At 45.4% G+C, this 6000-nt stretch overlaps 1 protein-coding gene across 3 annotated transcripts in view; it reads left to right on the top strand.

Annotated features, from left to right (window-relative positions):
* Window positions 1-1954: 1954 nt before the first annotated feature.
* HELZ (helicase with zinc finger) overlaps window positions 1955-6000 on the top strand; it is a 171919-nt gene continuing 167873 nt past the window's right edge. For 2 of the 3 annotated variants that reach the window (XM_006110582.5, XM_006110581.5), the window contains exon 1: window positions 1955-2102. The gene's annotated coding sequence lies outside the window, so the exon portion shown is untranslated. The remainder of the gene's footprint in view (window positions 2103-6000) is intronic. The other variant, XM_006110583.5, reaches the window with a different exon arrangement.

Raw genomic sequence — 6000 nt, 5'->3', positions numbered from 1 at the left:
CAGATGGGGCAGCACTGTAGGGACCGCCTGCCCATGGCAAAGAGTAAACTAGAAAATAATGGTAAAAAGTTAGTTGAATGGTTAACATTCTTTAACTATTATATCCTTTAATAATAGTTAAAATCCTGTGATTCTGGTGTTTTAAAAAGATATATGGCTATAAATTGACTGTAGATTGTCCCACACAATGGTCTTGTTAATATCCTCCAAATCCAGGGTGGACAAGTCCTTTAGGGCCTTTAGCTGCAAGGGGTTTCCACAGAGTCACTGAAAGACATTTAAAGTCACAGGACACCATTTATGACAGAGGAAAGGTCGTTTGTGCTGGTGGAAACTTTTTGTGACTGGATCTCATTTGCAACATGTTTACTTTGGGGGATGGGATCCTGTGGCAGGCAAGCAGCCCCTCCCCAGCCCGCAGTGATGGCCCAGGGCAGGCTGCACAAGAATATTTTTGTCATTTGAAATGGCGTCCTCCTTAAGTGAAAATACCACACTCTGCTTCAGCAGCTCCTGACATGGCCTCCACCATAGTATTGAAACAGTTAAACTTGTTGGCAAGCAAGTCTTTAATGTTGAATGAGGAAGATAAATGCATTGATTTAACATCTGGGCAGCAAAAAATCTCATACTGTAATTTGTTTCCTTATGTGTTTATATTTCTGCAACAGGCCTTCTATGCAATAATCAAGAATGTGTTATAGTTGAGTATTGAAAATATTCCTAGACACAAGTCTCTGATTGCAGTGGCAAAGCCTCAGATAGTGTGTTAATGGTTAATCCTCAAAGAATTTAGATTATATTCTAAATTAAATATAAATGCATTTAGGAAATTCAGTGCTCAATCAATTTGAATCCTATATTTTTCTAAACTTAGAGGGGTAAGTTAAAAAACCTAATTGCAATCTTAGTTCATGTGACATACCTTAAAAGGCTAAAGTAAAATAATATTTTTTCCTTGTATTTGTATGTTATTTGCCTCAAAGCATAACAAGTAAGGCATATGGTGACACACATGCATGCAGAGTCAATAACATTTCCAAAGTTATTTTGCAAAACATCATAATTGTGAAGAAAAATAGTAGTAATAATATGTTGGCTAAGCATATTGAAGGCCAGAGACAACAATACATTACTAACAGGGAAGATTCCTTTGCCAAAATAAAACTGAGATTCAAGCAGAGCCAGAAATATGTTTCCAAAAAAGAAAGTTTCTTAGCAAAATTATAAGGGAAAATATATTTTAAAATGCAACAACTTACTTTCCAGAGAAATGTCATGCTGTTCGTTCATGTATATTAGTTGGTATATATACACAGTCATTAATACAGTCCCATGGGAGAAAGCAATTAATGCAAGAATTATAATAAATGCAAGGCTAAAAATGTGTTTCAGTACACTGGCGCACTTTGCCAAGCTATTTTGTAGCATAGCCAACATGCATTTCTGAACGGAACATCTTTTTGAAAAATAAAAAGTTGCAAGAGAAAACACCCATTTTGAATCAACTGCACGACCCCAGAAAATGCACGTGTGTTTGCAAATCCAACGACACCTTTATTAAAAAAAAAAACACCCTTCTCAATGAAGAGCTAGGGTCTATCCTGATTTTGCAAGGGAAAAACAGACACTGAACTCATTCGCTCCTCCAAAACCTGTTGTCCGAGGGGCAATGTGTTGCATGCCAGTGACATATTCAGAAGGAAAGGTCCTGGGGACAGTGGAGGGGGGGAAACAAACCAGAAACCACCCGGTTCAACAGCCTCACGTCGCTCCAGAGGCTGCTGGGGGGTGTGTGTCTGCAGACCCAGGGATTTCACTCCTTTTGCAAAACACAGCTAGGAGCAGCCCCCTCCTTGCTCAGTGCCCCACAGCCAGGCGCTTTGCAAGGCAGCCTGGCTGCTCCCTGCCCTCCCCTTTGCGACGGGGCTGTGTTGACAGCAGCAGCCCCCCCCCCCCCCCAAGTGCCTGCCTGGCTCCCCTCTAACTTTCTTTGCTCAGCTCCTGGGCTGGTGGGGGAAGGAGGGGGGGGAGTTTTTTCCCACAATGCTTTGTGGGGACGTTGACAAGTGGATCCAAGATGGCGTAGAAAGTAATGACAGGTAAGTCAGGACTTCCCTATTCCCCCGCTGGGGGGGCCCGGCGCGGGGGGGCCCGGCCTGGGAGAGCCCCGCGGAGGGGGTGGGGGGCCCCCCGGGGTCCAGCCGCCTGCCGGGGGCTGGGGCTGAGGCCGCCGGTCGGGCTGGCGGCTGAGCGGTGCCGGCTGGAGAGGGCCCTGTGTCTGCGGAGGGGCCTGCAGCAGCAGCCGCTCGGGCTGTTTACAACCCGCCTCGGCCCGAGCCCGGCCGGCTGCGGGGCTGCCCCCCGGGGCGACACACCCCGGGACAGGGAGACATCGCCCCGGGCTGGGCCCAGACGGGCCGGCCCGCGCTGGGAGCTGGGAGATGCCTCCCACACAGTTGGCTCCCCCCGCACCCCTCCAGCCCCAGGTCAGGGGTTTCTTAAGGGTGTGTATGTGTGTGGGGGGGTCTGTTTGGTTTTTACACTGGGGGTGTGTGCGCCGGGTGGGGTGTTGCTGACCACAAGGAAGAAAGGGAGATTTTTTAAAAAAAATACGGTTTATTGTGGGTTAAAAAAAAATACTAGAGTTTAACAACTGCCTTACACATGGATCCCCAGATGAGCATTTTTGATCGCCTTCCCGTGTGACAGTGTGATGTGAGGAAGCTTAACGCAAAACAAAACCAAAACCCCTCTCTGAGATCACCCATGGATGCACTCGAAAATCTTGTGGGGGCTGAAAAGTGGAAAGGGCTTATTGAACTCAACTCGTTTCCCAAATCAAGCCTTAACAACTCTTTTCCGGCCCAAATCCTGCAGACTGAGACATTAGTCCCAGTTAACCTCACTCATGGGAGTAATCTTAACTGTGTGGAAGCGGTGGAAAGGCCATGTTCTGGTAGGAATTTTCATACATATGAGAAGTTGATTGAACTGAATACATCAGAGTTGATCAGGCTGTAATAGCTTTGAGTGAAGAGCGATATTTAAATGTGTAACTGATGCAAGACTAAATAAATTCCTTCCTTTACTGGATGAAAACACACTCTTACAAACTGTGCTTTATTGAATTGCAAAACGAGCAAGGAGCATTATTGTTTTTCACAGGGACTGGGCCTGCCTGGGTGAATTGGAAGAATGAGATTTAAAATGAGTAAGATATAATATAACTGCAATCTGAATGAAAAAAAAAAACACAGGGAAAATCAGTCATGAGATTTAGAATAATTTTCCAATGAATGACCCAAATCGCAGATCTGCATTCACCGGTGCTGGTCAAGTTGGCAAGTTGTGAATAAGCCAGTACTTTCATCACTTTTGTATTCCCCCCAAATTGAAATTAGTGGGGAAAAAAATTTCCTTTGTTGAAGGTCTAGACACTTTTTTTTTTAATAGAACATGAGTGGGGACTTGGCAAGTTCATGTAATTGTTTTCCATCCTGGGGTGAAAGGAAGGAGTCAGATTTATAGTATTATTTATATATTGTAAAATCTTATTGAAACAATTAGTTGTAAAATAGGCACTTGCTTTAAAAATTAAGTAGCACATGTGTGAAAAGTCAGTAGGTCTTAAAACATCAGAGTTGATTCTGATGGGAGAATTTGAATGAGTAGTACTAATTTCTCCAGACAAGGCTGGAGATTTTTAAATATTACATTGAAACAAGGTAGGAAAAATCCTAAAGCCAGCAAGTGAGTACTACTCTATAAAAGTGTTTTCATATTAATGAAGAATGAAGGATTCTCCCTCTAGATGAATGAGACTATTGCAGACTTGGTTTTCACTGCCTAAAATTGTTAGGGATGTATTCTATTTTCTGTGTCTCAGATTCACCTGTATTCCCTTATTATTAGGTAAAGGATCAGCCGCAAGGCACGCAATGTGTTGTATTTTTCATGTTGTTCTGTTAATGCAATTTAGTTCAGGAAAAATAAAAGAAGAGCTGTTATTTCCCCAAATGAGGCGTATAATGTAAATTTTATTCCCAGGCCTCCTTTATTTTTCTTGTATGAACATAATTTACTTTCAATGATCTAGGTTAACTGGTGGAAAAAAACCCAGTATTTTAGAACTGTAGCTCTGAGATTTGAAGTTTATATTTTATTTGTTTGGGTGACTAAAGATTAAAATGAGATAGGCAAGCAGCATATTAACCCACATTTTGTTTGCAATTGGGTCTATTAGCGAGGACTCCAGTCCCTGTATGGAGTTGCACTGACTGTAGTGGGGTTGGGCATATGTATCCATGTTAGTAGCTGTGATGGCAGGATCAGGGCTTCCTTTGTAATGATTTTTTTTTCCTGTTTCGATTTTAGACACACTGAGAGGAATTTCCGTCTCACAGTAAAATTAAAAATATATGTAACAGTGGATATAGGTTTTGGGGAGGGTGTGAGGCCTGGTGTGTCAAACGCTAAATCTGATTGGTGACCTTGGGCAAGTTGTTTCACCCCAGTACCTCTTCATTTCCACCATCTGTAAAATGACGGTAACGATATTGACCTCCTTTGTAAACAGTCTGGAGTTCTACAGATGAAAAACAGTATAAAAGAGCTAGGTATCATTATTATTGTTGTTGTTGGTATGATACTCTGATAACAGATTTTCTCCAACACAGATAATTATTTAGCTTGCTTAAATTCCTCTTGCAATTTTTGCTCAATATTTTCCTCCATCCAGTGTGTGTGTGTGTTTGTGTGTGTTTTTAAAAGCAGTTGTGTACTGTTATTCAACATTAGCTAATGCATTTTATCTTTCATCTGTGGGGGACGTGCTGGAGTCAGGGTAGGGAGCTGGGATGAGTGGATGCGGGAGTCATGGTTCGGGTGTATGAGGGACTTGGGGCGGGAGTTGGCGGTGTGTGTGGAGAGTACAGGAGTCAGGGCATTGGGGAGAGAGCGTGGTGGGGGACTTGGCATGGGTTAACTTATATGGTTGGGACCAGGCCACTGCAGTTGGGCAGCTGCTGCCAGATCATGGTCTAGACCAGGATTGCCATGGATGATTACACCCCCCTTCCTACCTTTGCTGTGCCAGGAGTGTGCCCGGAGCCAGGCTGTCATGGCCAGATGGGGCCATTGTCAGCCCTTCGTGCAAGTAGATAGAGGCTGGACCGTGGGGTCTGCTCCAGGATTGCGGGTGGGGACTGACCGCTGTGGCCAAATGGAGACCAGAGCCAGATTGCGGCCACATTGGCCAGATGGTGACTGGGGTTGGGCTGCCTCAGATGCAGCCGGACAGAGGCCAGGCCATGTTTGGTGAGGCCAGATGGAGGCCGATATTGCCACTCGTGCCCCGCAACGGCAGGAGTGAGGCCAGAAGCAAGGCCTCTGCCAGTCTCTCTCGCAGCCAGATGGGGCCCACTGCCAGCCTCTCCTGTTGTATATGGGGGTCTGACTATGGGGTCTGCCCCAGGATCGGAGCCGGGGACGAGCTGCAGCTGGACAGGGGCTGATTCTGCTCCTCCCCCACTGCAGGAGCAGGACTGGAGACAGGCTGCTGTGGCCAGATCAGGGATGCTGCCATCCTCTCCCAGTAGCCCAGCAGGGAGCGCTCATGCCTTCCCTACAGTGTGCCCATAGCTGACCCCTTTAACTTGCCTGCCTCCTGGCTGGTGCTGTCTTGGCAGAGCAGAGCGCCCCAGATGGCTCAAACGCCTCAGCTGGCTCTTACCAGAGCAGAGCACTGGGGTGCATCCCCTTACTTTCAACTCTGCATGCATCCAGCTGTGATTTGCTCCCTAAAACCTTCTTCAGTCCCTGGTGTGGGAGCAGTTAGCCTGAGGGGCCCTTGTAAGGGGTGTCATCTTTTAACAACATGTCAATATTCCACTTCAACCAAAGTCCTTTTGGTGCTTAATATGGAAATGGCAGCAGGATTTTTGTTACAGATCTCTTCTTCCATTCAACTGTCAGTGTAGTGCCTTTATTATTATTTTT

Source organism: Pelodiscus sinensis, chromosome 20, assembly GCF_052426305.1.
Source record: "Pelodiscus sinensis isolate ZL-2025 chromosome 20, ASM5242630v1, whole genome shotgun sequence".
NCBI classification, from domain to species: domain Eukaryota; kingdom Metazoa; phylum Chordata; order Testudines; family Trionychidae; genus Pelodiscus; species Pelodiscus sinensis.
This window is presented reverse-complemented; position numbering and strand designations above follow the sequence as displayed.